The sequence below is a fragment of the Hemicordylus capensis genome, chromosome 1, assembly GCF_027244095.1.
Source record: "Hemicordylus capensis ecotype Gifberg chromosome 1, rHemCap1.1.pri, whole genome shotgun sequence".
NCBI classification, from domain to species: domain Eukaryota; kingdom Metazoa; phylum Chordata; class Lepidosauria; order Squamata; family Cordylidae; genus Hemicordylus; species Hemicordylus capensis.
The window spans coordinates 126,411,284-126,434,619 of NC_069657.1; the positions used below are offsets into that span (position 1 = coordinate 126,411,284).

Below are 23,336 nucleotides of genomic sequence, written 5' to 3' on the forward strand. Positions count from 1 at the left end.
TGGTTCCCCCTTCAGGATATTCCAGAGCCACAAAGAGTGAAAGGTAGTCATGCTCAGCTGAGTGTAAAATGGAATCTTCCCTCTCCTTTTCAGCCCTCCTTGCTTTTCCTTCTTCTTCCAGCAAGAGTTGTGACTGCTGGGCAGTGGAAAAATTAGACAGGATGTTGAGGGCCTAGATGAAAGATGAGGCACGTCAAAGTGGAAGGCTTCTGATCTCTGGGAATTAATAGATCATGTTGCTGACTTCTAGGAATGTTCTGCTGCCTTCAACTCCATCCAATGTCCAACTTGTATATTTGTGTAAATAAATCAAATATGACAAAGTTGTCATAAATCTCCACTGGCCTCTCCTTTCAAGGGAAACCAAAGTGCTACCCCTGCTAACTTGGCAAAGAGGCACCTTTTTAACATGGTGATTCTCTTTATTTAGCAAAGGTAGAGTAACTGGCCCTATCCACCCCCAGCACAATACTTGCAGTGACTGTTGCTGGTGTCTGTCTTACGTTTCTTTCTAGACTGTGAGCCTTCTGGGGATAGGGATCCATCTTATTTATTTATTATTTTTCTGTGTAAACCTCCCTGAGCCATTTTTGGAAGGGTGGTATAGAAATCGAATAAATATAATAATGATGATGATGATGTAGTCGAGAAGAAAGAAAAACAAGTTACCAATACCGGGGGATAGCAGAATAGAAGAAAAAGAAATAGAAAAAATCACAAAATACAAAGATCTACAAATTGAAATTGAAAGGCTGTGGCAGAAGAAGACCAAAATAATCCCAGTGGTAATTGGCGCCCTAGGTGCAATTCCAAAACACCTTGAAGAGCACCTCAGCACCATAGGGGCCACAGAAATCACCATCAGCCAATTACAAAAAGCAACATTACTGGGAACAGCCTATATTCTGTGACAATATCTATAACAACAACAAGAACAATATTGATAACAAAATTCTGACATCCCAGGTCCTTGGAAAGCACTCGATGTCTGGATAAAACAATCCAGTCAATAACACCTGCCTGACTGTGTAAACAAGAAATAATTAATAAATATTTGCATGTTATGTTCAATGCGCAAACAGTTTGTGTAGAGTGTATGCATGTACAGATCTGTATGCATATTTATTTTATTTATTATTGATTTAACATATGTTTATACCACCCAAACTTACATCTCTGGGTGGTTTACAACAGAAAAGTTATAACATTAGTTAAAACAGAATAAATGACAGAAAAGTTAAAACATTAGTTAAAACAAAATATACAGTCACTAGGACATTATGCTCTACACACATACAGTCATGTACTTCCTATCTTAGCTTTTCATTTGAGGAGACCTTTACCCAGTGCACCTGTCAACTGAATGCATGTACAGAATGCATTCACATGAAGACATGTACATGTGTGCAGATATACAAAGGAACATAGCAAACTACCATATACTGAGTCAGACCATTGGTCCATCTAGCTCAGTATTGTCTTCACAGACTGGCAGCAGCTTCTCCAAGGTTGCAGGCAGGAATCTCTCTCAGCCCTATCTTGGAGAAGCCAGGGAGGGAACTTGAAACCTTCTGCTCTTCCCAGAGCGGTTCCATCCCCTGAGGGGAATATCTTATAGTGCTCACACTTCTAGTCTCCCATTCATATTCAACCAGGGTGGACCCTGCTTAGCTAAGGGGACAAGTCATGCTTGCGACCACAAGACCAGATCTCCTCTATAGCATGTCTGTAGCATTCAGGGCACACTACAAATCCTTGGTGCTTATCACTTGTTGGTGGCAACCAAAGCAGCATCATAATATAAAGGCTTAAATTATGAGGTGATGAAGAGCTTGTCCCAAAAATATCCAATTATAGGTAAGGAAAGTACTGTAGTGTTGTTGTTGTTTTAAAAGTGTTGAACATAATTTTGTGATACCTGGAAATCAGATGGAAAATTTGCCATTCATTTAGCTGATCCGGTTTCTGTGTTGCTGGGATTTCTAAGCAGTGGTGGCTTATATACCACTAGGCTGAAATTCTGGTCCATTCTGATCTATTGGAGTAAATAGATTACACCAGCATAAAAGGGCAGTGTATTCTCTAAGACATTTATATAATCATGCTTTGAATTGCAGATTGACAGAAATGTATTAATGAACTAACTTTTTTGTCCAAAACATCCTTTTTAATGTCATTTGTAGAAATTTCCTCATTTAAGTCACTAGGAATACTAGTCAAAAGAAGCTTTGCCAGGAAAATATTCATATTTATTTCTGTGTGAAAGCCTGGAAACAGTGCAGATTGGCTGTTGGCAGAGTGGACTATTGAAGTCGGTGGATAGTTGCCATATAATGTATAGTTTCCTTGGAGCCAAAGGTGCTCTTCTGCTAGAGGAAGTCTCTTCTGCTCATAGAAGGGCTGTTTGTGACTTATTGAGTGTTGCATGACTCAAGTGACCCCAGATCCAGAGACATTCTTTTGTCTGTGCAAGTCTTGCACAAAACTTTGAACAAGCTCTTTTCAAGACGTTTTTATGGCCCGCTAAAATGCACATGTGACAACTTGTGCCTTCCTAATTCATACTGGATTGAACCAGTCCCACCCACGCACAATTAAGGATGTGAGCATGCATCCCATTCCTTCTCCTGGCATGTTTCAAATGGTGCCAGCGGGGGGGGGGGATGGCGGGGGACCAACCGCATTCAATTATGAAAAGTAGAGCATCACACCAAGAGAAGGAGCAGGACATCTCTCTTGCTGTCAGTTTCTGACACTTTTGAGCTTGGAACTGCCTGCTAATGCTCCTATTATTTATTTATTTGATTGATTGGTTGATTGGATTGATTTTTATACTGCCCTCCCAAAAATGGCTTAGGGCGGATTACACAGAGAAATAACAAACAAATAAGATGGAACCCTGTTCCCAAAGGGCCCACAATCTAAAAAGAAACATAAGATTGATATCAGCAAGAGTCACTGGAGGTACTGTGCTGGGGGTGGATAGGGCCAGTTACTCTCCCCCTGCTAAATAAAGAGAATCACCACATTAAAAGGTGCCTCTTTGCCAAGTCAGCAGGGGTGGAATTCTCCATCTAGAAGTTCCCATCTAACCATTCTCCTAACCATTACTTCCAGCTCTCTGGCTGATTCATGCCCCCCCCACCCCAATATTTGGAGGTGGACCATAGACATCCATGCAGATTTTCAAGCTCAAATTAAAAATAAAAATAAAAGCTACATTTTGAATCAGCCAACTAAACTAACAAACCTTAAAGGGACTTCTAGATGGAAAAGAAAAAGAGTTAAAAATCAGGAACAGTTTTCACTGGATTTATAATTTGGGTTTATGGATTTTAATAACTTTTTATTTTGTAAATAGTTTATTTCAGGATGCCCTTCAAGTACGTGCTACTTGCTACCATCATTGCATGGATTATTATTATTATTTGTTTGGTTATTCTTAATTCTTTTCAGTTAATAAGGAGGCGATTCCATAAACATTAGTTGGAAATGAAAAAGCAAACAAAACAAAAATGAATGTTATGAGACCCTACTGGGAACTGGATTCTGGATAATCCAAAACTCAGGGCAAAAAATTGCCCCCAATCAACACTGATTACACAACACATTTCACTTCCCCTCAGGAAAATTGAGCAATCGTGTTAGATAGGAACATAGGAAGCTGCCATATACTGAGTCAGACCATCGGTCTATGTTCCTAGCTGCAGTAATCGATCCCCACCTAGGAAGATGATTGGCTACTTTTTAACCTCCTGATTCAACACATTATGCTATTTCAGTTAAAACACAACAAAAGTTAAAACACAGAAGGCAGAGTGAGGGACTGTTCTTCAGGGTGACTTGCTAGATGCGATCGGCAAGAAAAAATATCTTACAGCAAAGGCTATAAGGATATAACTTTTTATTTTAAAATTTCAGATGGACACATTTTACAAAATGAGCACACATTTTAAACAGTTTGCTCCACTTCTCCCCCTTCGCCCCACCCAATATTTTGAAGATGGTATGACAAGCTATATCTCCCCTGTCCAGAAGCCATGCTGTGAGCAACAGACATTTACTGCCCTAAAAATGTCTCGTTCTTCATTTATCTCAGGCGGATATAGACTTTGTGGATATTTTATTCAGAATACACCCTAGAAACCTGCTTTGTTTCAGCAGCTTCAGATCTGTGATGAGTTTCACAGAACACAAGCAGTGACTATTGACAAGGACATGTAGACAGAGGGAAGCAACGCAGGCCTCTCTGTTTCCTGGGCCAGGCTTCTGCTGTCAGGTGCCCCCTTGCTCCTGTGTAGATTCACAATGCCCTCATCTCGAAGACTGTGCAGTTGTTTTACATGCCAATTAAATAACCTGCTGATTAACCTGCAGATTAAAGCATGTTAAATAACTGTGACAAATAGGGCTGCCATTTCTACACACACACATGTACATACCCCACATGTTAGTTAATTTCTAGTTTTGTAACTTTAAAATAGCCCTTTTCTTGTGTACAGGGGTAGGTCTTTATTGAAAGGCTAACAAGGTGATCAGTGAAGACCAATCAGGGCGTAGCAACTGGGAGATTATTAATCCTGTTTACTAAGGAATGGAGAAACATGTTTACAGAATGTTGCACTGGACATCCTAGTCCCCAAGAGAACAATAACCCTTATTATTCTGCTGCAATGTACTCATACATGCCAAAAATAACCAAACCTAGCCATCCTCTGAGAATTGCTGTATGTTTTGCAATCTTCCTTATGTTACAGAATGGAATCTGTACTTCTTCCAAACTGATTATAAATGTAAGAGTAAAAGTGTGTACGATGGATAGCCAATAGAGCAAATGAGAGATCTGCACAGAGAATGATCTTCTACTGGACCCCTTAAGTAGAACCGTAAACCCAGACTCTCCTCTTCCTCTCTTTCCCTGGTCTAGACTAGGGGTTCCGAACCATGAGTCTCAAGATGATGCTGGACTATAATACCTGATGTGTGGTGGGAAGGAGGGTAGCGGCTCTGAGGAAACAAAAACAGGGAACCTCAGATGTCTCTTAAGGTTCTTTTATTAACCCTAACATGTTTCTGACAGAAATATCATTTTTCAAGGACACTGCAACATAAACAAGCATTAACAAACATGCACATTCATTACCAAAAGATATGAAAATATGATATAACACACAAACCCAACTATGGAGGACAATACATAGAAAAGGCATAAATAATATATATTAAAACCAGTTAAATGCTACATTCTTTTTAAAAAGAAGGCACAATGGAACAACTTTGGAGGCAAATTGTCTAACAAATTTAGTGTCCTAAAAATTAGCAAAGTGCATCCTTGTTGTGTGGCTCTGGTGCTTCCCAAATAGCTTTCACCAAGTCTGTTTTGGAATATATGTCACTCTGAGATATTGAGGTCATTCATACAATCAAAAACTGTGTTCTACCCGGGTTTGGGATCTGTATGTGCTCCCATAATTCCATAGTCCCAAAAATTGCATGCATCATTCATTGGATTATCGGAGCTGCAGAGGTTAATCTAAAGTGCAGTCTTTTGTTTTGAAAAAAGACCCTCTGGGGTAGTGAAGGCTGTGTATTTGCAAAGAATTTTATGATAGGCCGAAGACAAGTCAAAAGTTGTGAACACTAAGACCTCTTTCAGAGTAAGCAGTATTTCATTGATATTGGGTAATAGATGACAATCCACTACTGGAGTTAGAGTGCTGGACTAGGACCAGGGAGACCCGAGTTCAAATCTCCATTCAGCCATGAAACTAGCTGGGTGACTCTGGGCCAGTCACTTCTCTCTCAGCCTAACCTACTTCACAGGGATGTTGTGAAAGAGAAACTGAAGTATGTAGTACACCGCTCTGGGCTCCTTGGAGGAAGAGCGGGAAATAAATTTAATAATAACAACAACAACAACCCTAACTGAAAAAAATATACAAAAAATGCCAACAAGGAAATAATGATCTGCTATTACAAGTCTAGTCCAACTAGAAGAGGTTATTTAAAAAGAATGTACCAAATTTGGAAAGAGAAGCATCCAGATACAGAAATAACAGAACAAAGGCTAGCAGACCAGAGAAGATTCATAATAAGAAATAAAGTATTCACAGGAGTTGAGCTGGAAGAACTGCAAAGAGCAACACAGGCTCAAGATATGGAAGAAGAATTACCACCAACTGAAGCAGTTGCTCAGGTGCAGGTGGAGGAGGTGTTGGAAATCGAGGATGCCACTGTTGCTGAACTGTTTCAAAATCAAAACCAGGCAACCTCCCCTTTGCCTTCACCTCAAAAACCCAAATGCCGTTTAACAGAAAAGCAACAAGAACTAAAGCAAAAAATAACTGAGCACATGAACCAAACAACCACCAGGGTTTGACTCCCAGCTCTAAAAACAGTTGCCAAAAAACAACTTGCTCAGGCATTAAAAGATGTCAATGCTGCACTTGCAGAAATAACAACCAATACTTTGCCAAGAAACAAACCAACTAATGTACAGTGCAACAACAATAACAACACAAGAGCTTGGATATAAGATCAATGGACCTGTAAAAAAAGAAAGTAGTACATCACCTAAATGGAAGATTAGATTAGAAAATAAAATCTCCAGGCTTAGATCAGATGCTAGTAAATTGAAAGATATGAAAGACAAGAAGCTGAAGAATGAAAACACCAAACAGTATCTGATCCAAAAATACCACCAAGATTCAAGGAAAATTAGAGAAGTCCTGGAAATAATAAAGCAGCAAATAACAGCAGTGTCAAAGAAGATTAGCAGATATGAAGCCAGAACTACACAACACAGGCAGAATCTCCAATTCCAGTCGAATCAGAGACATTTCTACCAAAGAACAGAAGGAGAAACTGCAAGAAACGTAGAAACACCAAATAAAGAAGAAACAGTGCAATTCTGGGGGAAATTATGGGACAATCCAATAGATTATAATAAAAAAGCAGGCTGGGTACAAGAGGTCAAAAAATGTAACCAACAAATGCAAGATTTAATAATAACACCAGAATTAATAAGTGAAAGAGCAAAGAAAATTAAAAATTGGACTGCTCCAGGCGACGATGAACTGCATGGCTTTTGGCTTAAACACCTAACAAGCCTTCATAAACAACTATCAAAACAGTTCAATCACATTTTGCAAGGAGGTGATATTGAACAATGGCTAACAACTGGGAAAACTCATCTCATCATGAAAGACCCAGCAAAAGGTGCAGTTCCAAGTAATTATAGACTGATAACCTGTCTGCCAACCATGTTCAAATTATTAACTGGAATAATAGCAGATGAAGTGATGCAACACTTATTAACTAACAAACAGCTTCCAGCTGAACAGAAAGGAAATTACCCGAACACCAGAGGCACAAAAGACCAGCTGCTGATTGACAAAATGATTTTAGAAAATTGCAAGAGAAGAAAAACCAATCTAAGTGTTGCATGGATTGACTACAAGAAAGCCTTCGATTCATTGCCTCACACATGGATACTAAAATGTTTAGAAACAACTGGTGTCAGCAAAAACATTCAGATATTTATTTTAAAAAGCAATGAGCATGTGGAGTACACAGTTAACAATCAATGGCGAGGCACTTGGACAGGTTAGCATTAGAAGAGGCATTTTCCAAGGGGACTCACTATCCCCTCTGTTGTTTGTAATCGCCATGACCCCACTTACACAAATACTAAACAAAACAGCCCTCGGATACCAAACATCTAAAACATCAAGTAAAATCAACCATCTGCTGTACATGGACGATCTGAAGTTGTATGGAAAGTCCCAGTCAGAAATCGAATCACTGCTAAACACTGTCTGTATATTCAGTAGCGATATAGCAATGGAGTTTGGACTAGACAAGTGTGCTGCATTAATAATGAACAGAGGGAAAATAACAAAAATAGAAGGAATAGAACTGCCCAATGGAAGCAAGATCAAGAACCTGGAAGAGAAAGAACATTACAAATACTTGGGCATTCTCCAGGCTGATAACATTGCACACACTGAAGTTAAAAGAAAAATTGGAAGTGAATACATCAGGAGAGTTAGAAAAATCCTCAAGTCCAAACTCAATGGCGGGAACACCATACAAGTCATAAACACCTGGGCTATACCTGTTATCAGATACACTGCAGGAATAATAGACTGGACCCAGGCAGAGCTAGAGACGCTAGATCGTAAGACCAGGAAAATCATGACCATCAATCATGCTCTGCACCCCCGCAGTGATGTCGATAGGCTATACCTCCCTCGCAGCTCAGGTGGAAGAGGAATGCTGCAAGTCCATCAAACAGTAGAGGAGGAGAAAAGAGGCCTTGAAGTATATATCAAGGACAGTGAAGAAGATGCACTTCAAATGGTCAATAATGCGAAACTATTCAACACCAATGAAACAAAGCAGGCCTACAAGAAAGAACAAGTCAAGAACCGAGCAGAAAAATGGAGAAATAAGCCCCTGCATGGTCAATATTTGCACAATATAAGTGGAAAATCAGACATCACCAAGACCTGGCAATGGCTTAAGAATGGCAACTTGAAGAAAGAAACAGAGGGTTTAATACTGGCTGCGCAAGAACAGGCACTAAGAACAAATGCAATAAGAGCAAAAGTAGAAAAATCCACAACACACAGCAAGTGCCGCCTTTGTAAAGAAGCAGATGAAACCGTGGACCACCTGATCAGCTGTTGTAAAAAGATCGCACAGACTGACTACAAACAAAGGCATGACAAAGTAGCAGGGATAATACACTGGAACATCTTCAAAAAATACAAGCTACCTGTAGCCAAAAATGGGTGGGACCATAAAATTGAAAAAGTTGAAGAAAATGAAGATGTAAAAATATTATGGGACTTCCGACTACAAACAGACAAACATCTGCCACACAATACACCAGATATAACTCTAGTCGAGAAGAAAGAAAAACAAGTCAAAATAATCGACATAGCAGTTCCAAAAGACCTTGAAGAGCACCTCAACACCATCGGGGCCACAGAAATCACCATCAGCCAATTACAAAAAGCAGCTTTACTGGGAACAGCCTATATTCTGCGATGATATCTATAACAACAGCAACAACATTGACAATAAAATTCTGGCATCCCAGGTCCTTGGGAAGGACTCGATGTCTGGATAAAACAAACGAGTCAATAACACCTGTCTGACTGTGTAAGCAAGAAATAATAATAAATCTGTGCACGATCTAAGTATACCTTGATTTCCTCACAAGAACAATGGGAGAGACCCATTCTGATGAATCAACAGGCTTTATGATATCAGCATGCTGTATTCTTAAGAGCTTCTCTGTAAGTAGTTGGCACAATACTATGAGTATGTTCCTCACTTTGTGTTGTACAGATATTGCATTTGCCTTCATCTGAATTTTATGTTTGAATGGTATTGCATTTGCTTTCATCTGAGTAATATGTTTTAATATTATTCCTGAGAGTGCCAGGAATATCAGCAGAAACATCTGAGAAATCAGCAATCATATCATTATATGGATGCTCCATCATCTGTAGTGTTATTTGGGTCTAACACGATCGCTAGATCTTTCTGATGTTTCCAGCCCACTATTGAGACTCCTTTTTGTGACACATACACTTTCGCTTCTGCAGTATGCCCTTTGTATTCCAGGGCAGTGGTGAAGTATCAATTTATGGCAATAGGAGAACCTCCATATCCACATGGGTAGATGTCTGAAGACTGCAAGTGCAGATGTTTTGATATAGTGATCTGACGTAGTAAGGCTGCAAGTGCAGTTTTAAGTTAGTTACGACAAAGCCCCATTAAATTGTAAGTTTGTCATGTCTTGTTTATTTCAGTGGTTCTTAATTATGACTACATTAGTCTGGATCCTGCCTAAAATAAGTTACTTTGGACCACAAATTTCGCATTGCCATGTTGAAAAAGTGCGCGTGCGCAACTTCCGGCCACTTCCAGCCGACGGGGGGAACGGGGCGGCAGGGACGAACGCTGCCGCCCCGAGGGGCTTGAAATTTTGATAGCGCCGGCGGGGGAAACGCTGCGGGGGGGTGAGTACACCCTTCCCCGCCCTTAAAGTAGTATCCCCGCCGGTGCCGAAGACTATTTGGGCACATCCCTAATGAATATGAATCTGTAAATGGTTTGCTGTGACAGAAGATGTTGTCAGTTAATAATTATATCTGCAATTTTGCATATTTATCTGTGTGGAAGTTCTGTTGAACTTTCTTTTATTTGGGTATTTTATACTTTTATACAAGTAACTATGGACAAATGTATGGCTTATATAATAAAATAGTAGCTGACATGATGAATTACTCAGAGTAGTCCCACTGAAATTAAAAGAACAAGTTAGTCCTTTTCATTTCAGTGGGATTACCTTGAGTAAATTTCCTCATGTAAGCCAGTGGTTGACACCATGACTAATGAAGTGTTTGTATAAAAAACAAAGTTGTACTAGCACAAGAACACATAATTGCTCTATAAAATGCGGATTTCCAGAATTGTGCTCTTGCAAAATACTTCCCTTTGAAACAACTGCGGCATGTTGCAGATTGTGCAGTTGTTGCACAAGTGCAAACATGCTTGCTGTAGCGCAACACTTGTCTGGGATGCAAATTCCAGACTTGGTGCAAAAGCTTTGTACTTGCAAAATGTCCTTCTGCAAACACAGCAGTAGACAAGTGTCAGCCGATAATGCTTATCATTCATATACCTCTTCAGAATGTTAAAAGCACAGTTATCCATGTAATTGTATGATTAATATTAATCCAGATATTTTTGTATTAACAGTGGGCAACATCCGGACTAATTTAGTCATGATTAATTAATAGGACTTTAAATTTAGACATGACTAACTTGTCTCATTGTTTTCAATGGTATTTATGCTAACTATTATATGACTAACTGATCTTGCTCTAATACAATGGGTATAGGAAAGAATCACCCCCTTTGATAGACCTTAAATTCTGGTTCCCTTACATCCTGAAATGAAAACACAAAGAAAATTCCCTTCACCAGCTGTACTTATCCAATGCAACCTATAACATCCAACTGAAAAACATCACAATTACAGTCCAGAAAAATTGTCAGAAATAAAAAAACAAGAATTACTGAGACTGAAAAAGGATCACCCCCCCCCCATGTCAATATTTTGTTGAACCACCTTTTGCTTTAATAACAGCCTTGAGTCTGTTGGGATACTTCTCTATCAACCTTGCACATCTAGACGGAGCAATATTTGCCCACTCCTCCATACAGAACTGTTCAAGTTCGGTCACATTGGATGGTAGGTGTTGGTGGACTGCTATCTTCAAATCTCTCCACAGATTTTCTATGGGATTTAGGTCTGGGCTCTGACTGGGCCACATGAGGATGTTCACTTTTTTCTCCTTCAACCACTGTGTGGTCAATTTTGCTGTGTGCTTCGGATCGTTGTCATGTTGAAAGGTGAATCTTCTGCTCATCCTCAACTGTCTGGCAGAGGGTAGCAGGTTTTCTTCCAGAATATGATGGTATTTTGCCCCATCCATTTTTCCTTCTACCCTAACGAGAGCCCCAGTCCCTGAGGCAGAGAAACACCCCCACAACAAGATGCTGCCACCTCCATGCTTCACTGTAGGTATGGTGTGTTGTGGATGGTGAGCTGCGTTGGATTTACGCCAGGTGTACTGTTTGGTGTTGAGGCCAAATAGTTCAATCTTGGTCTCATCTGACCATAAGACCTTTTTCCATTTGGCATCAGAATCTTCAAGGTGCCTTCTGGCAAAGCTCAAACGAGCTTTAATGTGCCCTTTCTTGAGAAGTGGCTTTCTCCTTGCGACCCTCCCGAACAAGCCACATCTGTGGAGCGCTCGTGAAATTGTTGTCACATGCACAGAACAACCACTCTTTGCCATGAAGTCCTTTAACTCCTTCAGAGTGGCCATTGGCCTCTTGGTAACCTCTCTTACCAGTTTCCTCCTTGCTCTTCCATCCAGTTTGGAGGGCCGACCGGATCCAGGGAGGATAGCAGTCCACCAACACCTACCATCCAATGTGACCGAACTTGAACAGTTCTGTATGGAGGAGTGGGCAAATATTGCTCCGTCTAGATGTGCAAGGTTGATAGAGAAGTATCCCAACAGACTCAAGGCTGTTATTAAAGCAAAAGGTGGTTCAACAAAATATTGACATTGGGGGGGGGGGGTGATCCTTTTTCAATCTCAGTAATTCTTGTTTTTTTATTTCTGACACTTTTTCTGGACTGTAATTGTGATGTTTTTCAGTTGGATGTTATAGGTTGCATTGGATAAGTACAGCTGGTGAAGGGAATTTTCTTTGTGTTTTCATTTCAGGATGTAAGGGAACCAGAATTTAAGGTCTATCAAAGGGGGTGATTCTTTCCTATACCCACTGTACCTAGGTCTGTATTGCTACCCTCATGTTGCAGAAGGAGAGAGCGAGCGCTGAACTGCTATTACTAGTACTACTGCTGTAAATATTTATATACCACTTTCCAACAAAAGTTCTCATAGCAGTTTACATACGATAAACAAACAAATAAAGATGCCTTATGTAGCTGACATACTAGCCCTCTTCAGACATACAAAAACACAACCAGAAGTCCTGCCTCTTCAGACAAATGCTGTAAGTTTTTCCTGGTTTGAAGCTGGTTCTATTTGAACTTGGTTCGAATAGAACCGACCCAGTTCTAGCGGTTTGGACTTGAACTGGACTGGACCCCAAGAAAGGGGTGCCGGTCCAAGTTTGGGCCAAACTGGCACTGGTTCTAATGAACCAGTTCAAAACCAGTTCGGTGCTTCAAGGGGGCATGTTTGTAAAGGGGAATCCGGTGAGGATTTCCCTTTACAAGCAAAGGGGGAACCCTACCAACCTTAAAAAGAAATCCTAATGGGGCAGTGAGAGGGCACCTGTACCCAGAGCTGGTGGTGCAGTGTAGCAGTGCTGGTGTGGCTACTCAGAATTCTACGGGCTGGGCTTGGCGCTCCAGTACAGCCTGGTTGTACTGGATTCGAACTTGATTTGAATAGAACCAGCCCAGTTCTACCAGTTTGGACTTGAACTGGACTGGACCCCAAGAAAGGGGTACCAGTACAAGTTTGGGCCCAACCGGCACTTGTTCTAATGAACCAGTTCAGAACCAGTTTGGCGCTTAGAGGGGGCATGTCAACCAAGGCAAGATCTTCAAGTATGGCCTCAGCTGGCGCTGGGCCTGCTCCCCACACATGAACCTGAGGCGGGGTCCAGAGCCTCCCAGACCGGTAGCCACTGCCAGGGAAATCCAGTGAGGATTTAAGTTAGGCAGGGGGGAACCCTGCCTGCCTTAAAAAGAAACCCTAATGGGGCAGTGAGAGGGCACCTGTACACAGAGCTGGTGGCTCAGAGCAGCATTCCAGAGCCAGGAGGCAACAACAGAAAAGGTCCTGCCATAGGAACAGGGGTGTAGCAAGGTTGGAGTGGGCCCAGAGACAAGATTTTAAAATGCCCCCGCACCAAAGCTCAGCTCATGAGGTAAAGAAATCTTAAACAAGGCTGAAAATAGTGGTAACAAAAAGCATAGTAAAATTTATTATATATATATATCAACCTATGTGCCACAATAGAACATCACCCTAAATTATTTTTTAAAAGGTTTTGTAAACTGTGGACGAGGCAAGTCATTTAATGGTCCTAGAGAAAGGCATGCTGTTCTGGTAGCTCCAGGTCTTAACACTCACATCAGTTTTGGAGGATGAATACAACTGAAGGAACCCCAGGCGGGTGTGCAGCTGGGGAGGTCAGTCATGTGACTTGCCTCTGGGGGGCCCCCAAGGCAGTGGGCCCCCAGACAACTGTCTCCCCTTGCCCTATTATAGTTACGCCCCTGCATAGGAACATAGGAAGCTGCCTTATACCGAGTCAAACCATTGGTCCATCTAGCTCAGTACTGTCTACACAGACTGGCAGCAGCTTTTTCAAGGTTGCAGGCAGGAGTCTTTCCCAGCCCTATCTTGGAGATGCTAGGAAGGGAACTTGTAACTTTCTGCATGCAAGCATGCAGGTGCTCTTCCCAGAGCAGCCCCATCCCCTGAGGGGAATATCTTCCAGTGCTCACATGTAGTCTCCTATTCAAATGTGAACCAGAGTATCTCCTGCTTGGCAAAGGGGACAATACATGCTTGTTACCACAAGACCAGCTCTCCCCTTGTGCATGACAGTTTAGCCTCTCTCAACATTGGCACATGGAGCAAAGGCCTCCCTGATGACCTTGTTGGGTGGGCAGAAACCCTTAGGAGCAGGTGGTCCTTCAGGTATCCAGGGCCCAAACCATTAATATCGGGGCCACACCACTGAGAGACCTTAAAGGCCAAGTTGAAGAAAGATCATCCTGGATAGAATCTAACTATGTGGTTGCTAAGAGTCGACACCGACTTGACGGCACTTAATCAGTCAAACCAATTAATATTATTTTGGGCTGGCAACCCTTGAGAGACCAAAGAATACTTTCAAAAGTTGTAGAATACAAAGCATCTTAAGTTATTTGTCCCAAACAAGGTCTCTTCCGAGCATATTCTTCCTGCTCTGGAGACTGGACCTTCTAAACTTGTGACTAAGGTCAAAACTCTGAGATCTGGGGAGCTCTGCTCCTCAGAGGAAGTAGGAAGAAGAACCTGCTGTTGTTCCTGGGAACCATCTCCATGGGAACGGTTCAAAGGGGTTTGCTGCAAAGGCATCAACTGGGTCCCTCTGTAAGCTGCCTCCCTTGCTATGAAATATTTTCATTGTGTTTCCCAGAGAGCATCCTGATGTGGAGTGAGTGGAAGTAAGTCCCTTTGTGTGCTTAAAATGTACTATTAGGTGAAGTACAGATTTATGATACCTGGCCATCACTGGGAATCCTTCCCTGTGGATGGCCAAGGAAGCTCCCATGGCCTGGTTTTCCAGCCATCTTGGACTGTTTATATAAAATCTATCTTTTCTGGGATTGCACTACAAAAGATAGGTACTCTGGTTAATCACTAGGTTTCTGAGTACTGAAAATGTCATGGTGAACTATTTTCTGACTGAAAGCTAAACCAGAAGCCAGCTATATTTATCAGGAGACATCTCAGGCAACATGTTAAGCTAAAAGTTTGGCACTGACTAGAAAAGAGAAACGATCAAGCTAGCTACCAACAATTATCAGGATAATAATATTTAGGCTACTTTATAAAAAAGTCATAAGACAAAAGAAAAGAAAATTTGTCAATAGTATTAGACTGTGGATGCATTCAGTGAATCACTGTCATATTAGGAAGCCTCTGTTTATAGACAGAATTTAAAGGCACTTATTTATAGTCTTCAACCTCTTTTGAAGATTGAAGATGAATAACTGAGTTGATCTTTGATGTAGAATGTCAGATGAATCAGGTGTTTTTATGTACACAAGTATTACATTCTGTATGGTTTGTCATGTGATGGCCTATTTTAAATCAGACATTTTATTGCTACCTTTTACATTAAGAAGACAAAAGTTGCTTAGAAAACAATTGGTCTATGAAGCCTCAGTGGACCTCTGATCTCCTTTGGGACACTGAAAGTTGTTTGTGGCTTTTTCTCCCTTCCTATAACTACCCCAGAGAGCTGTAACAACTTTACAATCAAGAGACCAATTTAATAGTACCTGGGTTGTAAAATAAACCAACAAGGTAGCTAGGATTTCATTTGGTCTGTGAGCTCAGAAGAGGCACATACACATCTTTTACCAAGTATCTGCTTTGCTGAATTATGGCTTTAAGCATTTTAGCCAATAAGTTCATCCGAAAACATTTAAAGGTAGAAATATTTTTCTGTTTACTTAAGAACTGTATTGCAAGATGATGTTGTAGTGCTCATAATCTGCTTGTTTAAACTATTATTCTTTTCGGTGCATGAACTGTTGACTGTGAAACCTATTGCAACCTATGGTATAATATTGCAAAGTATGTTAATTACTGGAGAGTCCCAAATATAGTTTGATCAGTGTGGCTGTGATATTGCAGAGATCTCAGTATTTTAATTATATTGATACAAATGTGATATCAAGTGCTGTGATTCATAAATTTCTTTTCCAGAATACTCAAGTTTCATTATGTGATTACTTTTATTCTTCTGTCTCATCATTTGTTTTTGGGGGAAACCTGGAATACATTTCTGCAGTCATGATTGTTGCTTTTATTATTCATTCCATAATTTATATAATTCTTACTTGTCCCAGAAGTTGAAAAATGTATAATTAATTTACAATAATTCATGTTAATACATTTGCACTTAAAAATTTTTTCTAGAGAGTGGAAATTAAAAATACCCAGGTAGGAAAATAACTTGGTCCTGTCAGACTTGAACTGTACAGTAGCTAACCTAATAAATAAGACTAAAGCCTAGTTATAACACATGGAAATTGAATTAGTTTTTTTAAAAATAGAATTGTTATGAGAAGCATTTGAAAAGCAACTGTGTATGACTTGTAAACCATTACTTTAATTTTTTTATCATTTGAAAATACGATTGTCAATTATTTTTCTGATCCCTGCTCTAATGCCTTTAATAGCAGCTTGACCTGCAGAAATAATCAAATAAAGCTTTTCATAGCAGGAATATAAGTGTTATCTCCTGGTAATGTCTGTCAGTCAAGCTGCTTTAAAAGGCACAAGGGCAAGGATTGGTTAAAAAGTTGGCACTCCTATTTACGAATGTAAAATAATTGTTCTTTTTTCTTTTCTAACTGCATCCTATAAAATACAGTTGCATTTACATTAGTCAGAAATAATGCTTAACTTAACTTAACTCCCTGCTGTGAAAAGGTTTCTTCTGCTGAAACTACTCTTAAAGGCACTGGGGCAGGCTAGGCCATTCTTTCTAGTCAGTTGGCAACAGGAATGAATGTTTTATTATAGGACTGGCAATCAAAATCTCTAGTTTATTTACCTTCCTCATATTGCAACAGTCAGTGTCCTGAGAATTAGAAATCCGCTCCACTTTGCAATTACAGGTTATCTGGTATTTAAGTTTGCCTAAATTTGTGCCTTAGCATTGCACCTAATGGAGAATTTGGGGACGTGGAACTAACGCGTGCAGGATCTGTCACTTCCATACCCTGCTCTTCTCCCAAGGAGCTCAAAGCAGCAGCGTGACGATTCCCTTCCCAATCCCATGATGCCACCACTGTCTTCTCCCCCTTCTTCGCTTTAGCAGTTGAGCAGAATTCTCCTGTGTCTGCCGACCATTCCCCCCCGGGCCAGGCTGGTTCATGCGTTTCAGAAAGACAGGATGCGTGATAATGCCTCCCTATCAGCTGGACTGCTGCTCACATGCATGCTGTCACCGTCTGTATCAACGTCGCCCTCACCGCCCACCAACTGTTCTACATTTTAACTGAAAGCAGCTTGTGGACACTGGCTGTCCAGCAGGGGGTAGCAAGTCTTTGGCTTGCCCAAATCTTCTCCCATTTTCTGCTCTACCGGCGTTAATGCAGCTGAACAAGGAAGAGAGTCACAAATTCTGGGAAAGGGGGAGGCAGCTGAAGAAAGCCTTAGATTCCACTGGTTACAATCACCCTTCACCATAAAGGAGGACTGGAAACAATAACATCTGCACAATTCCTGGCTAAATTGTACTGCTCCGTTCCGTTGTTTGGATCTTGCGTTCTCTTCACCTAAATTACGCCCTCCCCCTGCCCTTTCCCCTTCCCATTAACCAGTAAAACCATGCAGACATTTGTAAAAAATCCAATCCAGAATATCATGATCCTGCCCGGATTTTACAGCCCGCCCACCCCCTCTTTCGCTCTCGCTCTCCCTAACGTGGTTGGATAAGTCTTGTGGCATTTCCTGCTGCAGAGACTCCTTGGAACAGCTGTCCTGCTGCTTTCTAGCTTCGATTTCTGCCGCGTTTCCTCGGGATCTGTTGCTTTGCTAGAAAGAAGTCGCCGAGGGCAGCTTCCGAGGTCGGCTGATGCCTTCAGGACCTCGAGGGCTGTGACAGAGAGACGAAGAAAGCAACCGCCGACTGCTTGTCCGAGCAAGGCGGCAGCGGGTGCTGCTCACAAGTGGCAAGGCAGAGGGGAGCAGGGCAGCCGCCGCATGGCAGCGGTTTGGGGAAAGTGACACTTTGCAGGGAGGAGGAGGAGGAATCCCAGGGTGTCTGACCCAGAGAAGCGTCTCTAAACAATATCCTCTGAGCCAGCTCGGCAGCCACAAGCCAGCAAGAAGGACATCATGACTGGTGTGCCGGGGAGATGCTCGCAGAGGAACTTTGGACTATGGTGAAGAGCCGCTTAGCAACATGGGGAATGCGCTGTTCTGATCACCGGCAGGAATTGGGGCAGGGGGGATCAAGGGCTGTCGCTGCCTGCGCGCTGAGGAGGTAAGAAGGCGACATCTTTTTGCTTTTGTATGCGTTTGTATGCGAAAGAGGAAAGCACACTTCTGCATCCATTTTCCCACTGGGCAAGCAGCCTGTTTCTTAGGACACAATGCGGGGGGCGGAGGAGGAGAGTGAGATCTGATGTTTTGTTGGGGAAAATAGACTTCTCATTGTGGATTCTCTCTGGTTAATTCTGTTCTGCGCACATCGAGATACCCTTTTATGAGGAGAGTGGTGCTCACACATCTAACATCTAAGCATGCAGGTCCTCAACATTACTCGTGGGAATTTCCCTTTCTCAAAAAGAGGTATGCCCCTAAAGAAGCGTTCTACGGTTCTTAGAATTCTCAGCCAAAAGGTCCCCTCTCCCCAATACTGGAAACGAACAGGGATTTTAAAATTCCTGTCATAAATGCTTTTGAGATGTGGGTTTTGAAAAGGTATCTCGTTTGTATTAGCCATGTGTTAGAAAATGTTTCAGTTCACAAATATCTAGATGATCGCCATAACAGTCTATAGCCACGCATGGTAGCAGCCACCATGTGTTTCCTTCTCAGTGGCTTAAACAAGAATTCTAGCAGTGCTTTCTGGAAAACCTCCCCACAATATTAAAATGTCTTTTTTTAAAATGACACTCTCTCCTCGCTGTCTGCAACATGTGGCATAATCTGCGGTCTTAAGGAAAGATAATGGTACTTGGTGTAAAATAAATTCACACAATGGAAATATTTAATACGTCTGGTCTTATTGACAGCTGTAAAATGTTGTAAGTATCTTATCTAAGTAAGGCCTGTACCAGCTGATTCAAATAAATACTAGAATTTATTTTCTTTCTTTAAAAAAGATTTGATTTTAAAATCCTTTCTCATGATTGCATGGTTGCTTGTGCTTTCTTTTGTTTACTGAATTGTAACAGAGAATGTGAGAGTTACTATCCAGTGGTAAAGACTATTGTGGCATAAGCTTTCATGGACTAGAGCCTACTAGTTTATATTAACAAAGAAGCGATAGAAGCCTGTTTAATGTTGTTCTACAGCACTTTATGTAATATGAAGGGCCCTGTATTAGAATATCATAACCCTGTAGATTATTTTAAATAAACTTCATTTGCCCTTTTGTAAACGTCACAGTTCCATGAAGATAAACCTTTTCAGGCATTGAAATTCAGTGGGAAAATGAATGGGAAGATCTTGGAATGTAACCCAAGAGAAAATAGTGAAAACATCTTTCAGATCCAAGGCCAAATGTTAGTAATGTAACATTTTTACAAAGGCTGTTCAGGGCCAGCACAGGCAGAGCATGTTGCTATATTTAAGCACATTTTGTTACACTTTGGGATTTACCAGTGGGAGTGATGGAATGTCAGAAGAAGTCTGCAGTTTGCCTAGCAACCGAGCAATTAAGATTTATAATCGAGCCAAAGGTAGACTTAATCAGACCTAATTGCTTTTGGCAAGAAGGGCAAGTAGGATCTTTTATATGACATTAGTTAAGCAGTTTGTTTGACGGGTGGATCCAGTTCCAGTGAGTTCCCAGTTGTGGTGGTGCAGAAGAAAACTCCAACTGGATGCTTTGTGGGCCATTCAATGTATACTTTTGTCATAGGTGTTGGAAAAGCTCCTCAACGGAGACCATGAAAGCAGACATTCAGATGCTTGGATTATTCTGGTTCCCCTTTTTCTTTTGTTTGTTGGATAAATCAGTGGTTAAATGTAGAATATCCCTCTGGCACTATATCGGGCAGCAGCTTCATAGGAAGATGCTGAAAGGCATCACCTCATACTACACGGGAGGAGGCAATGGTAAACCCCTCCTGTATCCTACCCAAGAACACCACTGGGCTCTGTGGGCGCCAGGAGTCGAAATCGACTTGACGGCACACTTGACCTTTTACCTTTAATGGTTTGACAGGATGTGGCCCTCTTTGCAGAGTGACTTGCACGCTCAAGTTTTCCTCCCCTTTCACTCTGCTAGTATGTTTTCAATTAGCCACATGGTTCTAATCAGTCCTTAAAATGATGTACCTGCCAAGCCACATTCATTTGTGTAATGTTCCTGCTGACTGTCAGGGTCGTGGTGGTGGTGGGTGGGAATAACTGAAATGTATTAGATAACATCATACAGTTTTCTCTGGTATCTGTGTGGGGTCCGCATCTTCTTGTTTTTTGGCAGTGCTTGGAAATCGGTACTTGAGCTTGTAGAGCAAGTGTGACATTGTACAACTCTTCAACTTGCTCTTCAATGTCATTTGGCTGATTTTTCTCCTAGAACATTGTGCTGAAATTGGGAAAGTTAGTGGATGCCTATGAAAAATAATAGTCCTCATTAAAGATGTGTGCTCTTCTTGTTTCTGTGTGTGGTCATCTTTTGCACAGACAAGTACTGGGAGAAGCTCCTCTGATAGCATGCTTGTCAGCTATAGGGCTTGGCTATAGAAGAGATACTTGGAGAGTCAAGCATGGAGCCAAGTAAGGTTTTGGACCATATTTGAGGCAAGAGTCCGGTGTCCACATGATTTAGACCAAAGCTGCACAACTTTAGTGTTCTAGATGCTGTTGGGCTACAATGCCCATCATCCTCAGCTACAGTGGCCAATAGACATGGATGATGGGAATTGTAGTCTAACATCTGCAGGAAGACCAAAGTTGTGCAGCCCTGGTTTAGACCTTGTACATAGTGTCATAGAATCTTGGGCCCACAATTAGTTTGTGGCCCACCATTAATTGCTGACTTAATTTAAGGTTGTCCAGTTCTTATGGCAGTGAGACAACTACTATACCACTGGTTGACAGCTGTAAGTATTAGGATGAATTTCTGTATTTTGAAAATGAACCAGGTTCTATAGCTGGCCTTGGACAGCCTGTGCATTTTTACATTAGTCGTCACTCTCTGTATCTTTTGAACATGACACCTACTTAAAGAGAGAAGGCAGGGGGGGGGATTAATTCACCTTGACCTTGAACTTATTCATATTATTAAAGTGTAACAGCAATATAAAAGTGAGGCAAGGAAAAAGCTTTCTGAGAAGTTTGGCTTTTTGTTGGTTTTTCTCTAGCCTTGGGATAGCTAATTGAGAACAGGTCACATGAACATCCTTAGTGTCTTGCATCTTGTAAAGAGGCCTTAACAAAACTGCTTCAAATCGTTTTACCATTTACAATTTGAAAAAGGTTTGCGGGAGGGAAAGGAAATGCTGGATTCATGTAACTTTCCTCACAGGGTTGTTGTGAAGATAAACATAACCGTGTACACCACTCTAGGCTCCTTGGAGGAAGTGTGGGATGTAACTAAATAAAGCTTCCAAAGTAATTAGATTAGTTTAAAAGCTAGGAAGATTAAGAAATAAGGCAAGGGTATCTTTGTTATTATTGCTAGTCCAATGTCTCTGATTATGAGACTGCAGTGGCTTTTTGGAAGCTAAACCAACAAAATATAAGCCTTTAGCTATGTATATTTGATCTATTTTCTAGTACCAGAAAATACTAGCCTTCCAGACTCCTGTGATCATGGCACTCAAAATAAGATTGTAGATGTTTGGCCGTACTGAATCCCACATTTTTCCTCCCAACTATATTGCCCACTGACTTTCTTCCAGGATCCCTGCACACGAACCTTGCTACAATATACATGTTCTGCATAGAGCATTATGAGTAGAGGGGGTCAGGAACTGATAATCTGCCTGAATTGATAATCTACACGAGATTCTTCCTGAAACCATCATTGCTGCATATTGTTCCAGATTTAGATTATTAATGTTCTATAGGTGTTTTTAAAAAGCTAACCAATGCATTTGGTACTTATTGTTAAATTTGTATACCACCTTTCATTAAAACAATCCCAAGGCGGTTCACAGAAAAATTAAAAACAACTATTAAAATGACAATTAAAATATTATGCTAAAATATAAAACAAATCTAACTAAAAAGATTTAAAATACAAGCATAAGAACTGTACAAAATACGAAGTAGCAGCAGTAGAGACAACCATATAAAAGCCTGGGTAAAAAGCCAAGATTTAACACGCTTTCTAAAAACTGTGATGGAAACGGAGGAGCGAATAGCCACAGGTTCAAAGCATTTCAAATGAAATATTACAAGAGGATTTCCCCCACCAATTATTTATTTAATTAGCAACTTGGATAGAACTTTGTGCTAAATCTGTATTGTCAAATGTCATGAAGAGAGAGTGTCCTTATTCTGAGACCTCTTTGTACAATTGGACTGGAACCTGTGTCAGTGTTTTCACTGCACTTTTTTGGTCAGAGGCATTTGTAATTTCTATATACAGTGTTGCTCATGATTGAATGCTGACCTGTGCAATGGGTGTAGTTTGGGATTAGTTTTGACTTCCTTATCAGAATTGTGAAATGCAGTGTGGGATGCAGTGGGCACACTTTCAAATCACTAGCTATTCTGAGGCACTTCTTCCTATCTAAGATGACTGAATGTCTAATAACATAGCCAAGATCAATAAATGTTATCTAGATGGCTTTTCCTGTGCTTATGAACTGCTATGTGTTAGTGTAAACCAAGCGCTAGTTCCTTATAAATCTGTTGCACTCTGAAACATCTGCAGGTGTCTTTCATCTGTATGAGCTAGGGCTGTTGTTTTGCCCCCAAGAATAATAGTTTTTAATCTGATTCCCTGAGGCACCATACTGGGAGAGATAGAATAGAATGTGGATTGCTAGTGTAGATTTACTCAATTGTTTTGTCCAGCACAAGTTAACATTTTCAGACAGTTTGTGTTGGATATATCAAAGCATCTCAGTCTTTTGAATGGTTCAGCTTGTGTTCAGCTTGTAGTCAAACCTAAGTTCAGCACATGTGGAACCATTCACAAAAGGAGGGTTAAAGTGATTATCCAGCATGAAATTGACTATGGGCATGTCAACACAGGTGAAAATCAACAGGATTTTCCTCACCTATGGATCAAATGAGCTATGTTACTGCCTCATGCAGAAATTGTTCTCTGGGACTCTATGCAGT

The 23,336-nt window shown here is 40.9% G+C and overlaps 1 protein-coding gene across 2 annotated transcripts in view; it reads left to right on the plus strand.

Annotated features, from left to right (window-relative positions):
* The window catches only part of OSBPL5 (oxysterol binding protein like 5), a 268,153-nt gene that overhangs the window by 41,034 nt on the left and 203,783 nt on the right, over positions 1-23,336 (plus strand). Inside the window, exon 1 of one of the 2 annotated variants that reach the window (XM_053283575.1) lies at positions 17,798-18,348. The exons of the other annotated variant lie outside the window; for it this stretch is intronic. The gene's annotated coding sequence lies outside the window, so the exon portion shown is untranslated. Of the gene's footprint in view, positions 1-17,797; positions 18,349-23,336 lie in introns of those variants that run through there. 2 annotated transcript variants of the gene reach the window in all.